Below are 15,758 nucleotides of genomic sequence, written 5' to 3'. Positions count from 1 at the left end.
TGGAGAGACAAAATTGGCTGTCAAGGTTTTGCAGCTCTTTTTTTTCTTTTTTTTTTTGGGACAGAGTTTCGCTCTTGCTGCCTAGGCTGGGGTGCAATGGTATGATCTTGGCTCACCGCAACCTCTGCCTCCTGCGTTCAAGCGATTCTCCCGCCTCAGCCTCCCAAGTAGGTGGGATTACAGGCATGTGCCACCATGCCTGGCTAATTTTGTATTCTTAATAGAGATGGCGTTTCTCCATGTTGGTCAGGCTGGTCTCGAACTCCTAAGCTCGTGATCCGCCCACCTTGGCCTCCCAAAGTGCTGGGATTATAGGCGTGAACCACCGCACCCAGCTGGTTTTGCAGCTCTTAAAAACAGTGACTCTACAACGTTTTTCTCACATTTGCTGGGGTCACTTTCTAAGGTGTATGGAATAGTCCTTTACAAACCAACTCCTTCCTCTCCCTGACAACGTGGATATTGCTTCCTCCCCTGTCTGTCGAGGTAGTTCGTCTGTACCTTAGTTTGAGTTTCCCCCCTGAGCACCAAGTTCAGAGCCAGGCTGTGGAACACATGGTAACTAACCCAATGTATCCCCTTCCTGCAGAGAATACACAAGTTCCAAGAAGGTCCACAGGGCCTCAGGGGAGGAGAACTGAGGTCTAATTGAAAGCCGCTCACCTCCAGCCCCAAGGTTTTTTTGACCCGGATAAAGTAAAACAAAGACAGCACAGTGAAATTAGAGGGAGGCAATGGCATTTTGCATACCTTAGTAACAGCATGTGGGGGCCTGTGGTGTCCTGTACGACTGCAGAGGACCAGGGAGCTTTCTGGGGCAATGGCCGCGTTGCCTCTGTGGTGGTGATTACCTGAGTATGCATATTCGTTGAAACTTAGCAACTGCACACTTAAAATAGGTGCAGCTTGTACATAAATCATTCTCCAAAACAGTGATTTTGGAAAGGCCTCATGTGGTCCTTTTCTCTTTCCTGGTTCCTTCTCTGATCACCTGCCAACAGTGCTCCCTGGTCCCCCGGGTTGGAGCACGTGGAGGGATGAAGCAAAGGGAAAACAGAAATGTCATTCACACGGATCCAGAAGTAAGTTGGCTCATACTGGTGCCTAGAAACACCTCCCCACACACCTTCCCACCAAGGAGCAGTTTGTCAGCCCATCTGTTCTGCCCTGTGTGTTTCTCTGGGCAGGAGTCATCCCACAACGATTGCATCCTCCAAACCCCAGAGGTTCAGTTGAGCTGAACCTCACCAAGCCTGAGGCAAGAAGATAAGCTCCCCCTACCCAAGTCCTTGACAAGGCAGGAGGAGGGGCTCACAGCACACAGCTGCCTGCAGAAGTCTTCCTCTCAAAGCTCTTTAACGTTCCTCCTTCTCGCCACGTGTATCTGCTCACCGCTTCATCACGGATGTTTAAATCAGCACCGTCTGTATTTTGGTCTGGCAGCTCACTTGGGAATGCAGCATCCTTGGAAATGTGGCGTCGGGTGGATGCACCAATGTCCATCTCTTGCTACAAATGGCGACTGAACTTGTGGCCACCTGGGCTTTTTGTTCTGTTGGTGGTGGTTTTACCTCTGTTTTATACCACCTAGCATCCATTGACAATTGCAGCCCAATTTTTCCTCCATGATGGCTACTTCCCCAACTCCAGGTGGTTTCAGTAAAGAGGACTCCAGCAATGCACGGCCTAGGTTCAAGGGGTGAACAGGTCAGCCTTGCAGATATTCAAGGGAGAGCCACCTGGGCAGAGGGAAAGTTGTGGACTAAACTATGTCCTCCCAAAATTCGTATGTCGAAGCTCTAAGCCCCAGTGTGACTGCATTTGGAGACAGAATCTATAAGGAGGTAATAAAGGTTATGCGATGTCATAGGGTGGGCCCTGATCCAATAGAACTGTGTCCTTACAGGAACAGGAAGAAACACCAGGGATACCTCCCCTTATCTGCTCCTTCTCTCCCTCTCCCTCTCCCCCTCCTCCTCCCCTCTCCCTTCTCCCCTCTCCCATGAGAGGACACAGCCAGAAGGAGGCCATCTGCAAGCCAAGGAGAGACGCCTCACCAGCCATGAAATCTGTAGGCACCTTGATCTTGGACTTCCAGCCTCCAGAGCTGTGAGAAATGCATTTCTGTTGTTTAAGCTGCCCTGTCTGGATTCTGTTGTGGCACCCTGAGCTAAGACAGGGACTAATTGGGGCAAAGGCCCTGGGGGGGAACTGGAGGCAGGTTTGAAGGGTCCGGGGAGGAGGGGCCATGATCACCATGTGGAGGATGGCAGTAGGTGGACATGGGTTAGAAAGGTCGTGGGCCAGGCGGCCTCCTAGGCAGCTTCCTGATGTTGGCCTTTTCCTAGATGAAAGCCAGCCGTCGTCGGGAGCACACACACCATATTACAAGGATCCCAGCCAGGCCCAGGAGGGGAAGCAAGGACACCCTAGAGGCAGAGGGCACTGGCAGGTAGCACCGTGGGGGATGAGAAGGGGCTGGAATCTAGATCCAACTTGAGAGGGGAGGACGCTGGAGGGTGGGATGTGAAAACAGGAGAGGACTCAGAGGTCATTGGAGGTCTGAACAAGTGCAAGGATAGAGGTGCCCCGAGCTGACACAGGAGGCCTGGGCAGGGGCCGGTGTACAGGGGGAGATCCTGGGGTCTGGAGGCCTCGGGCCATGAGGCTGTTACCAGCAAAGGCGGTGCGCGCCCTGAAACCACGCGAAGGCAGCGCTGGCGGGAGGCAGCGGCCCCAGAGTCAGGACCGAGGAGGCCCGGGCTGGCTGCCAAGGTCAACCAGGTGGAGGCCTTCGGGGCTCGGCAAGAGCAGTTCTGTCACCTGGCGGAGCCTGGCGTCTGCCTGCCTGATGGGGAGAAACCGCAGGCGGCGACCGCGGACAGAATGTCCAGGGTTCTGGGCGAGGAATGGAGAATGAGGCGGAGCTGGGCTGCAGGAGACGGAGGCTGAGAGAGACGGCCTGGCGGGAGATGCAGGGGCCCGCGGCAGGGCCCTGGAAGCTCCAGGAGGGAGGAGGGACGTGGTGGTGGCGGGGGAGGGCAAGGGCTGGGACCCGGGCTCCTTCCGCAGAGCCTGCGGGTACGGCAGCCTGAGGCGTCAGACTGAGCACGGGGGGCTGCATAGCGAGCCCCCCCCCCCCCCGGCAGAGGAAAGGAAGGGAGGATGGAATGAGAGCGTCTGCAAGGGGCAGAAAGACAAGGGACGGCGAGCAGAGCCGAGGGAGTGCGCGCTAGCCCCGGAAGAGGATGCGCTGGGCTGGCTGCTGAGCCACGGTGAGGAGCTGCAAGGGCTCGCGGCGCTGGAAATGCTGCGGCAGAAACTGGAAGTCTCCTCCTAGGTTGGCTTAGGAGAAGAGGGGTGCACCCTGGTCACCCTCGCACCTCCGGGGCGCCACGCGCTCGCTGGCGGGAGGGCAGAGGGAGGCGGGAAGGAGACGCGAACGCGCTGCGATCCCGGGCACGCAGCCCTGTAGGCGTGGAGGCTGCTGGAGCGGCCGGGCAGCTTCTCGGCGACTCCACGCGTGAGTGCAGAGATGCTGCAGGCAGGCAGCGCTCACAAAAGCAGCTCCGCTCACAAAAATACGGCTACGTAGGCGCAGAGCAGCCGTCTGCTTTGACACCACTCGACCCTGCCAAAAAAGAGCGATTGATGGGATCATAAGGGCGGGAGGTGGGAGGGAAGGCGGGGAGTGGGCAATGACCGGAGCCTGGCTTTCCATCCCAGGACAGCGTGGTGTTCTCAAGGGAATTTAGCCAAACATTTCGTCCTAACCTCAACAACAGGTCCTTGTGAGTCCTCATACAGCCTATCCTTAGGCGGTAACAGGCTGCAGCTGTTGAAGTCTAATTTCACTCTATTGATCGATACTTTCAATAGAATGTTTTCTGATTAATTCTGTGCCTTTCGTTTTACTCTGGACATGTTTCAAGATAGTGTATTAATAGGACTCTGGTGTTATGTATTCAATCAATTTATAGATGAAACCTGGAAAACTCAAATATGGTTACAGGACTGGATTAAATGATATTTACTTTGACAATAGAGAAATAAAAGTATACTGGACTGATGGAAATATTCTAAAACTATATTGCAGTGATGGTTACACAACTCTACAGATTTACTGACAATGGGTGAAATTAGTAGCATGTAAAAAATACCAGCTGTTAAAAATGAAAAAATATATATCAGTAAAAAAAATAAATACGTGTCTAACTGGAAGAACGTAGGATACAGAAGCTGGGGGGAAAGAGGGAAGGGTAGGGGGACTAAGACCCTCATTCACATCGTGGTGTGGAAGTTTATACAGTCTAAGTTTACAGAACAAGAAATTCAAGTTCAAGCATATTAAACCTAGTTAACCTATAGGAAAACTGACTATAATAATATAAGCACAACAAATTAGGAGGAAGAAGATAAGTAGCCTTAATCAGCTAAACCTTCATCTTTCATAATGGAAAGCCACTGCAAAAGAAATCGAGGTTGATAAATACAGAAGCTTGATAAGTGTATTATTACTTAAAATTTTGAATTTTGAAAGGAACTCCCCAAAATCTAAAAATGCTAATTGTTAAAAAAAATTTTTTGAGATAGGGTGTCTCTCTGTCACCCAGGCTGGAGCAGAATGGTGTGATCATAGCACACCACAGCCTCTCTGACTCCTGGGCTCAAGTGATCTTCACATCTCAGCCTCCTGAGTAACTGTGACTACAGGTGGGCGCCACCACACCCAGCTGATTTGTTTTATAGAGAAGAGGTCACGCTGTGTTGCCCAGGCTGGTCTCAAATTCTTGGCCTCAAGCAGTCCTCCCACTTCAACTCCTAAAGTGTTGGGACCACAGGCATGAGCCACCGTGCCAGCCTAAATTTTTGTCTTTAGAAATTGTCCCATGAATTCCTGGATTGGCATAACAGTTGGTCTTGTCTTAATAGAAGAGATGTTGAAATAATCTGTCACCTTCACACTGCCAGGCATGTGCACACACGTGCATGTCTGTGCATGTCCGTATGTGTGCACATGTCACATGAATGTGCAAGTGTGTGCAAATGTGCAAGTGTTTGTGCTTGTCTGTGTCCATGTGTGTCCATGTGTATGTGTGTATGTATGTTTTAAGAGACCTGTAAAATCAAAAGAAAAACTAGCCTCAAAGTAAAATTACAAAAAATCCCCACACATATTTACAGTAATCACTGTCTTTCATTTCTTGAATAAATATTAAACTTTGATTATCTGAGATGCTTTTATATTTAGGAAACTAGTTAATGCAGATTAAATTACATTTCGGTATTTCAAATATTTTCCTAAATCTCAATGACTTTTATTACTGAATCTGCTGCTAAAGGTCTTGGTACAATTAAATTTTAACACGTTTTTTGAAAGGAAGGGAGAAATTTTTATTTTTCTAATTTTATGCTTCTAATTTATATTCTGCACATTAAATGCTATGGAAACTTATCTTTAGGATATCAGTATTTATTTATTTATTTATTTATTTATTTATTTTTTGAGATGGAGTCTCGCTGTGTCGCCCAGGCTGGAGTGCAGTGGCCGGATCTCAGCTCACTGCAAGCTCCGCCTCCTGGGTTTACGCCATTCTCCTGCCTCAGCCTCCCGAGTAGCTGGGACTACAGGCGCCCGTCACCTCGCCCGGCTAGTTTTTTGTATTTTTAGTAAAGACGGGGTTTCACCGTGTTAGCCAGGATGGTCTCGATCTCCTGACCTCGTGATCCGCCCGTCTCGGCCTCCCAAAGTGCTGGGATTACAGGCTTGAGCCACCACGCCCGGCCGGATATCAGTATTTAACTTGGGCAATATTATTTCATCTGAATTTATTTGGAGAAATACAACTTAGGTGTCTGCTCATAAACATCAAAAATGTGCCAAATGAGAAACTAGGGCATTAACAATCAGAATTTATTTTTTTTAAAATTTTGATGGTTTTGGGGGTATAGGTGGTTTTGGTTACATGAATAAGTTCTTTAGTGGTGGCTTCTGAGATTTTAGTGTACCCGTCTCCCAAGCAGTGTACACTGTACCCAATGTGTAGTCTTTTATCCCTTGCCCCCTCCCCACCTTCCCCACTGAGTCAAAAGTCCATTATACCATTCTGTGCCTTTGCATCCTCATAGTTTAGCTCCTACTTATAAGTGAAAACACACAATATTTGGTTTTCCATCCCTGAGTTACTTCACTTAGAACAATGGCCTCCAGCTCCATCCAAGTGGTTGCAAAAGACATTATTTCATTCCTTTTTAGGGCTGAGTAGTATTCCATGGTGTATATGTACCACATTTTCTTTATTCATTGGTTGATGGGCACTTAGGTTGGTTCCATGTCTTTGCGGTTGTGAATTGTACTGCGTGTGCATGTGTCTTTTTCACATAATGACTCGTTTTCCTTTGAGTAGATACCCAGCAGTGGGACTGCCAAATCAAATGGTAGTTCTACATTTAATTCTTTAAGGAATCTCCACACTGTTTTCCACAGTGGTTGTACTAATTTACGTTCCCACCAGCAGTGTAAAAGTGTTTCCTTTTCACCACATCCATGCCAACATCTGTTGTTTTTTGACTTTTTAATTATGGCCATTCTTGCAGGAGTAAGGTTGCAACTCACTGTGGTTTTAAGTTGCATTTCCCTGATGATCTGTGATGTTAAGCATTTTTTCATGTTTGTTGGCCATTCGTATGTTTTCTTTCGAGAAATGTTTATTCATGTCCTTTGCCCACTTTTGGATGGGATGATGATGATGATGATGATATTATTATTTTCTTGCTGATTTGAGTTCTGTGTAGATTCTGGATACTAGACCTTTGTTGGATGCAGTCTGCAAGTATTTTCTCCCACTCTGTGGGTTTTCTGTTTACTCTGCTGATTATTTCTTTTGCTGTGCCGAGCTTTTTAGTTTAATTAGGTTCCATTAATCTTTGTTTTTGTTGAATTTGCTTTTGGGGTCTTAGTCATGAATTCTTTGCCTAAGCCAATGTCCAGAAGAGTTCTTCTGATGTTATCTTCTAGAATTTTTATAGTTTGGGGTCTTAGATTTAAGTCTGATGTTGTTTAGATATGTGTCCAGGTGTGCACCAAATCTCATGTTGAATTGTAATCCCCAGTGTTGGAGGTGGGGGCTGATGAAGGGTGACTGAGTCATGTGGGTGGCATTCTCATGAATGGGTTAGCACCAGCCCCTTGGTGCTGTTCTCATGATAGAGTTCTCAGGAGATCTGGTTGTTTAGAATCTAGTGTGTGGCACCTCCCCACCGTCTCTCTCTCTCTCTTCTTTGTGCTCCAGCCATGTAAGACATGCCTGTGCGGGCTTGGCCTTTGCCTGCTGCCATGATTGAAAGTTTCCTGAGGCCTCATCAGAAGCCGAGCAGATGCCAGCATCATACTTCCTCTAAAGCCTATGGAACCATGAGCCAATTAAACCTCTTCTCTTTATAAATTATGCAGTTTCAGGTATTTCTTTATAGCAATGTGAGAACAGACTAATACTAAGTGTTTGACCATCTTGAGTTGATTTTTGTATAAGGTGAGAGATGGAGATCCAGTTTCATTCTTCTACGTGTGGCTTGCCAGTTTTCCCAGCACCATTTATTGAATAGAGTGTCCTTTCCTCAATTCATGTTTTTGTATGTTTTGTCAAATATCAATTGGCCATAAGTATTTGACTTTATTTCTGGGTTCTATATTCTGTTCCATTGGTCTATGTGCCTAGTTTTCTTTTTTCTTCTTTTTTTTTTTTAGACGGAGTCTAGCTCTTGTCTCCCAGGCTGGAGTGCAATGGTGCACTCTCAGCTCACTGCAACCTCTGCCTCCTGGGGTCAAGCGATTCTCTTGCCTCAGCCTCCCCAGTAGCTGGGATTACAGGTGCCTGCCACCACACCGGCTTATTTTTTGTATTTTTAGTAGAGATGGGGTTTCACCGTGTTACCCAGGATGGTCTTGATTTCCTGACCTCGTGATCTGCCCGCCTCAGCCTCCCAAAGTGCTGGGATTACAAGTGTGAGTCACTACGCCTGGCCTACATGCCTATTTTTATACCAGTACCATGCTGTTTTGGTAACTATAACCTTGTAGTATGATTTGAAATCAGGTAATGTGGTGCCTCCAAATTTGTTCTTTTTGTTTAGTATTATTGCTTTGGCTATGCAGGCTCTTTTTTGGTTCTATATGAATTTTAGGATTGTTTTTTCTAGTTCTGTGAAGAATGATGATATTTTGGTGGGAATTGCATTGAATCTGTAGATTGCTTTGGGCAGTATGGTCATTTTCACAATATTTATATGTCCCGTCCGTGAGCATGAGATGTGTTTCCATTTGTTTCTGTCATCTATGATTTCTTTCAGCAGTGTTTTGTAGTATTCCTTGTAGAGATCTTCCTCCTCCTTGGTTAAGTATATTCCTAAGTATTTTATTTTTGCAGCTGTTGTAAAATGGATTGAGTTCTTGATTTGATGTGATTTTCATCTTGGTCGTTGTTGGTATATAGCAGTACTGCTGATTTGTATACATGGATTTTGTATCCTGAGACTTGATTGAATTTGTTTATTAGATCTAGAGGCTTTTAGGATGAGTCTTTAGGGTTTCTTAAGTATACATTCATCATCGGCAAATAGCGACAGTTTTACTTCCTCTTTTCCAGTTTGGATGCCTTTCATTTCTTTCTTTTCTCTGATTGCTCTGGCCAGGATTTACAGTACTGTGTGGAATAGAAGTGGTGAGAGGGGGCATCCTTCTCTTGTTCCAGTTCTCTGGGGGAATGCTTTCAACTTTCCCCCATTCAGTATGATGTTGCGTGTGGGTTTGTCATATATGGCTTTTACTACTTTCAGGTAAGTCCATTCTATGCCTACTTTGTTGAAGGTTTTTGTTATAAAGGGATACTAGATTTTATGAAATGCTTTTTCTGCATCTATCGAGATGACCATATGGTTTTTGTTTTTAATTCTATTTATATGATGTCTCACATTTATTGACTTGCATATGTTAAGCCATCCCTGTATCACTGGGATGAAATCCACTGGATCACAATGTATTATCTTTTTGATATGCTGCTGGCTTCAGTTCGCTAGTATTTTGTTGAGGATTTTTGCATCTATATTCAGCAGGGATATTGGTCTGTAGTTTTCTTTTTTTCTTATGTCCTTTCCTGGTTTTGGTAGTAGGGTGATACTGGCTCCACAGAATGATTTGGGGAGGATTTCCTCTGTCTCTATCTTTTGAAATAGTTTCTGTAGGATTGGTACCGATTCTTTGAATGTCTGCTAGAATTTATCTGTGAATCCATCTGGTCCTGGACTTTTTTTGTTGTTGTTGGCAATTTTTTAAATTACTGCTTCAATCTCACTGCTTGTTATTGGTCTCTTCCGGGTTTCTATTTCTTCCTGATTTAATCTAGGAGGGTTGTATACTTCCAGGAATTTGTCCATTTCCTCTAGGTTTTCTAGTTTCTGCATATACAGGTGTTCAAGGCAGCCTTTAAATCTTTTGTATTTCTGTGATATCAGCTGTAATACCTCCTGTTTCATTTCTAATTGAGCTCATTTGGATCTTCTCTCTTCTTTTCTTGGTTAATCTCACTAATGATCTATGAATTTTATCGTGTCAAAGAACCAGCTTTTTGTTACAATCAGAATTTTTAGATTTACCCACATACTTTTTTCTTTTAACTTGCTATTGGGTTAATTTATATATAGCATTTACCCTTAAGGTTGTTGAAACATCCTATCAAGGTGTTATGCAGGAGTTTACATCTTTTGCATAAGTGGTGCCCTGGGTTGCACTTATTTTGACCAAATGAAAAACAAACACTGCTGGCACCATACACTAAACTATCTTTGTATCATAGGTTGTAAGACTTGGTGAAAGCCAAAGGGAACCTTTAAGATTGGAGGGACCCAATAGTAGTTCATCTTTGGGCTTACAGAAAGAAAAAAAAATTGACCTGTACTACATTTCATATCTACAAATAGTGTTTCAGCAGCTGAAGCCTTTTTACTTCTAAAACTTATTACACTAGGATTTACTTTGAAATATAGTTTACAGGCCGGGCACGGTGGCTCAAGCCTGTAATTCCAGCACTTTGGGAGGCCGAGGCGGGCGGATCACAAGGTCAGGAGATCGAGACCACAGTGAAACCCCGTCTCTACTAAAAATACAAAAAATTAGCCGGGCTTGGTGGCGGGCGCCTGTAGTCCCAGCTACTCAGGAGGCTGAGGCAGGAGAATGGCGTGAACCCAGGAGGCGGAGCTTGCAGTGAGCCGAGATCGCGCCACTGCACTCCAGCCTGGGCAACAGCGTGAGACTCCGTCTCAAAAAAAAAAAAAAAAAAAAAGAAATATAGTTTACAACCAAATCAAGTATAATATACAGACACTGGCACTTTAGCACAAGGGCAAACTTTTTTTTTTTTTTTTTTTTGAGACGGAGTCTCGCTCTGTCACCCAGGCTGGAGTGCGGTGGCCGGATCTCAGCTCACTGCAAGCTCCGCCTCCCGGGTTCACGCCATTCTCCTGCCTCAGCCTCCCGAGTAGCTGGGACTACAGGTGCCCGCCACCTCGCCCGGCTAGTTTTTTGTATTTTTTAGTAGAGACGGGGTTTCACCGTGTTAGCCAGGATGGTCTCGATCTCCTGACCTCGTGATCCGCCCGTCTCGGCCTCCCAAAGTGCTGGGATTACAGGCGTGAGCCACCGCGCCCGGCCTGGGCAAACTTTTTAAAACTTTGTTTTGGACCTTTAAAATTAGACCATAGTAAAAAAAAAACAGTCCACACTCTTACATTCAGCAAATTCATACTAAAATATCTCATTCCTGTAGGATAAAGACCAAGAAAACTTTACATATGCTACAAGTTTATTACATGTATTTACACGGCTCTTTCTTCCTTACTTATTTAAAATTTTCACATTATACAACTCCCCAAAGTAAGTGTCCTCTCCCCAAAGCAAGCTTTGCAGAAACAATGAGGCCAGATCACCGTAAGAATAGCTTGTGCAGGCCAGGCATGGTGGTTCATGCCTGTAAGCCCAGCACTTTGGGAGGCCCAGGTAGGCAGATCACCTGAGCTCAGGAGTTTGAGACCACCCTGGCCAACATGGCAAAACCCCATCTCTACTAAAAATACAAAGATTAGCCAGGTGTGGTGGCATGTGCCTGTTATCCCAGCTACTTGGGAGGCTGAGGCACGAGAAACGCTTGAACCCTGGAGGGGGAAATTGCAGTGAGCTGAGATGGCACCTCTGCACTCCAGCTTGGGCGACAGAGCAAGACTCTGTCTCAAAAAAAAAAAAAAAAAAAGAATAGCTTATGCAGTGCTATAATACAAAAATGTATTTTGAAAGCTGTTGAGTCACTATTAAATAATGTTTCTATAAAAATAGTTGTGGTGTATTTGTTGACAGACACCTATCCAATGCATTTGAGAAAGAGAGCTATTGGGGTATACTGTGCCTCATTCTAATGAGCCCCAAGTACCCTTTCCACCTTCATCACTGTACAGTTTACTAAAATGCAACTATTAGGAAAAGTTCATCTTTTCATTTTACAGTACATCAGGTTGTTGGCATATTACTGTCTTGGCTATTTCTAGTATACTAAACATTTAGATGTTTACCTACTTCTCAATCTTTATATTCTTAGCTAGATGCTTATAATCTGATTCACTAACTTTCAGCCATTTACTGTCCATGATTGATAATCTTATATTACTATTTTCCTCAAACCAACAATAGAAAAAGTTGGTTCCTTTACCACTCCCTATGTCTAAACATGAATGGTTTCACTTAAAAGTTACTCAGTTGAGTACACTTACTATCAAGTATAATTATTAATTTAATTACTTTAAGTTGTACTGATGCTACCATTACATCACAGTGCACCCAACACATAAAGCAACATGTAAAGCAAATGAGATGAGGTCTAATTGTGTGTGTGTGTGTATAGATAGATAGATATGTATATATATAGTTCGTTTGTTTGCTTTTTGAGATGGAGTCTTGCTCTGTCATCCAGGCTGGAATGCCGTGGCATGATCTCAGCTCACTGGAACCTCCACCTCCTGGGTTCAAGTGATTCTTCTGCCTCGGCCTCCCAAGTGGCTGGGATTACAGGCACGTGCCACCATGCTCAGCTAATTTTTGTATTTTTAGTAGAGACGGGGTTTCACCATGTTGGCCAGGCTGGTCTCAAACTCCTGACCTCAGGTGACCTGCCTCCCTTGGCCTCCCAAAGTGCTGGGATGACAGGCATGAGCCACTGCATCCGGGTATAGTTTTTACATTAATTAGCAGTTCTATGCAAATAGATTAATTACCTGGTGAATTTGTTTCAGACCAATTGACATCTGTAAACATAATTAAATTTAAACATAAATACTTTATCTTATTTTATATCTCCACTTTCTGTTTTTTTTGAGACAGGGTCTCACTCTGAGATGGAGTTTTGCTTTTGTTGCCCAGGCTGGAGTGCAGTGGCATGATCTTGGCTCACCGCAACCTCTACCTCCTGAGTTCAAGCAGTTCTTGTGCCTCAGCCTCCCGAGTAGCTGGGATTATAGGCGTGTGCCACTATGCCTAGCTGATTTTTGTGTTTTTAGTAGAGATGGGATTTCACCATGTTGGACAGGCTGGTTTTGAACTCCTGACCTTAAATGATCCACCTGCCTCAGCCTCTCAAAGTGCTGGGATTACAGGCATGAGCCAATGTGCCTGGCCTATATCTGCACTTTAGATTTTAGGTTGAAATGTTCTTATTTTCTTATCTAAAGGATTAAAGACAACAGGAAGTGTATTAGTCCATTTTTGCATTGCCATAAAGAAATACCTGAGACTGGGTAATTTATAAAGAAAAGAGGTTTAATTGACTCACAGTTTCACAGTTCCACAGGCTGTATAGGAAGTATGATGGCATCAGCTTCTGGGAAGGCCTCTAGGGAGGGAACTTACAATCATGTTGGAAAGCAAAGGAAGAATGAGCACTTCACATGACAGGAATGGGAGGAAGGCAGGGAGATGTCACACACTTTTAAACAACCAGATCTCATGAGAACTCACTCACTATCACAAGAACAGCACCAAGAAGGAAATCTGCCCCCATGATCCAATCACCTCCCACTAGGCCCCACCTCCAACATTGGTGATTACAATTCTACATGAGATTTGGGCAGGGACACAGATCCAAACCGTGTCAGGAACCCAGTGGTTTGGTGGTCAGGGAAGAACACCTGGTGATGGCAGCTCACTGCATTTGGCTCTGGCATCGTTCTGGTTAGCTTCATTTTTTTTTTTTTTTTTTTTAAGGTGAAGTTTCACTCTTGTTGCCCAGGCTGGAGTGCAATGGTACGATCTTGGCTCACTGCAACCTCTGCCTCCCAGGTTCAAGTGATTCTCGTGCTTCAGCCTCCCGAGTAGCTGGGATTACAGTTGCCCACCACCACGCCTGGCTAGTTTTTTGTATTTTTAGTAGAGATAGGATTTCACCATGTTGGCCAGGCTGGTCTCGAACTCCTGACTGCAGATGATCCACCCGCTTCTGCCTCCCAAAGTGCTGGGATTGCAGGTGTGAGCCACTGCACCTGGCCGTAACTTGAGATCTTAAACTGGGACTTGATAAACTAGAGCTCCAGTTTGACTATTTGGAAAAGTTTTGTTAGTCCCCTTCTTGCATGGCTTGCATGCAGTTGCTGATGAGTTGTAACCCTGTCCTCTCTCTTCTTACAAACAGTCTTCATCGGGGAATTCTGATCCTTGGTCTTCTGTTAAGCTACTGGTGGTTCTTACTATCCTTTCTAGATGGAGGAGCTGGGTTATTATTCCTCTCTCCACCACCTGTCTTCAGCTCCTTTGTCACCTTTCTGTCTGCTTTTCAGCTTGCAGGATTTCTTTTTTTTTTTTTTTTGAGACGGAGTCTCGCTCTACCGCCCAGGCTGGAGTGCAGTGGCCGGATCTCAGCTCACTGCAAGCTCCGCCTCCCGGGTTTACGCCATTCTCCTGCCTCAGCCTCCCGAGCAGTTGGGACTACAGGCGCCTGCCACCGCGCCCGGCTAGTTGTTTTGTATTTTTTTAGTAGAGACGGGGTTTCACCGTGTTAGCCAGGATGGTCTCGATCTCCTGACCTCGTGATCCGCCCGTCTCGGCCTCCCAAAGTGCTGGGACTACAGGCTTGAGCCACCGCGCCCGGCCAGCTTGCAGGATTTCTACTACCTGTCCTTTTCCTTGGTGTCAAGCCCAGGACAATAGGTGTTGCTTTCTGACAGATCCTTTGCTTTGTCTCGATATAGGATTTTTCATGGGCCGATCTGCTGAATTCAGCCTAGGAGCTGAGGCCAACATCTGAGTTTCCTCAGCACACAGGTTTGAAAGAAGTCCTAGCAACTTCAAGCTCAGAACCATGGGTGGCAGTGGCTCTCTCTCCCTTTCCAGAGAGAGTCAAAACCTCCCTCCCTTTCCAGAGAGAGTCAAGGTCTGGAACAAACAAAGCCCAAAAGCACCAATGACCAAGCTGCTGACTACTCCAACATCTCCAACTCAACCTCCTCTTTCTGCCTCTACCCAAATTTTAAAACTTTTAAATATGGGTTTAAAAATGGTGATGAGTAAAGTTGCATCCAAGTGTATCAAATAAAATTAAATATCCATAAATGCTGTAATAATTCCTGCTTTGATGCTGAACTAAAGCATTTTCTGCTGGGTGTGGTGGCTCACGCCTGTAATCCCAGCACTTTGGGAGGCCGAGGCGGGCAGATCGTGAGGTCAGGAGTTCAAGACCAGCCTGGCCAACATGGTGAAACCCCATCTCTACTAAAAATACAAAAATTAGCCGGGTGTGGTGGCAGGCATCTGTAGTTCCAGCTACTCGGGAGGCTGAGGCAGGAGAATCACTTGAACCTGGGAGATGCGAGGTTGCAGTGAGCCGAGATGGCACCACTGCACTCCAGTCTGGGCAACAAGCGAGATTCCATCTCCAAAAAAAAAAAAAAAGAAAAAAAAAGGAATTTATTTTCCATTTATATTTCACATAGTCTCACTTCATATTTCAGCTCTCTTGCCTCTGGTACCTGGAGTCCTTGGCTAGTACTGAAATTGAGTAAAGTCATTCTCATGAGTTTTAGTAAACTCAAAACTCATGAAGTTGGCAAAACTCAAAGAATGCTTTTGGTCTAGTTTGACATTGGCCAGTATGTTTTTCATATCCAGTCATTCCTTTTTTCCCTGCTGACATCCTCACTTCCTGCCTGTGGGGTAAAAGTTAAATATTAAATTTGAACTCAATTGAATGTGGACACAAACAATGGTCACCAAGTCCGGGAACAGGTTGTGTGAGTCACTTGAGGCATTTATCCCGCCCTGTTTCAGAGAAATCTCTATTTCAAACTATTCCTATGTGTTACTTATTGAAAAACAACAGACAATCGCAAAAACAAGTTGACCTTTTTGTGTTCCTTGAGCCCAGTCACAAAGGGCCCTCATGACTGGGCCTCATGCCAAACAACTTGTTACAAAGCGAGCTAGGGCCCCAGACTGCGCCGAAGCTTCATGAGACCCTCCTCATCGTGCACGGACTGGTGGCCGACGCTGGAGCTCAGGCTGTTGCTTCTTGGTCTGGTGATGAATCCTCCATAGTCTGGTGAGTGTAAATATATATATATATATATATATTTTTTTTTTTCCTGTCTCCCCTTCCCATTGTAATTTGCTTATTATATCATTTGCTTATTATATGTGTATTGCCATATACTTGGGGTAAAGGCTGTTTACC

General features: G+C 45.2%; 1 long non-coding RNA gene across 2 annotated transcripts in view; it reads left to right on the top strand.

Annotated features, from left to right (window-relative positions):
* Positions 1-1,914: 1,914 nt before the first annotated feature.
* LOC107127687 (uncharacterized) overlaps positions 1,915-15,758 on the top strand; it is a 38,450-nt gene continuing 24,606 nt past the window's right edge. The window contains exons 1-3 of one of the 2 annotated variants that reach the window (XR_006692608.3): positions 1,915-2,109; positions 2,349-2,452; positions 14,281-15,626. This is a non-coding gene — a long non-coding RNA (uncharacterized lncRNA). Of the gene's footprint in view, positions 2,110-2,348; positions 2,453-3,057; positions 3,276-14,280; positions 15,627-15,758 lie in introns of those variants that run through there. The other variant, XR_006692607.3, reaches the window with a different exon arrangement.

The sequence above is a fragment of the Macaca fascicularis genome, chromosome 15 (genome assembly GCF_037993035.2).
Source record: "Macaca fascicularis isolate 582-1 chromosome 15, T2T-MFA8v1.1".
Lineage (NCBI taxonomy): Eukaryota > Metazoa > Chordata > Mammalia > Primates > Cercopithecidae > Macaca > Macaca fascicularis.
The sequence above is the reverse complement of the archived record's forward strand: the minus strand, read 5'-3'. Positions and strand labels throughout refer to the sequence as shown.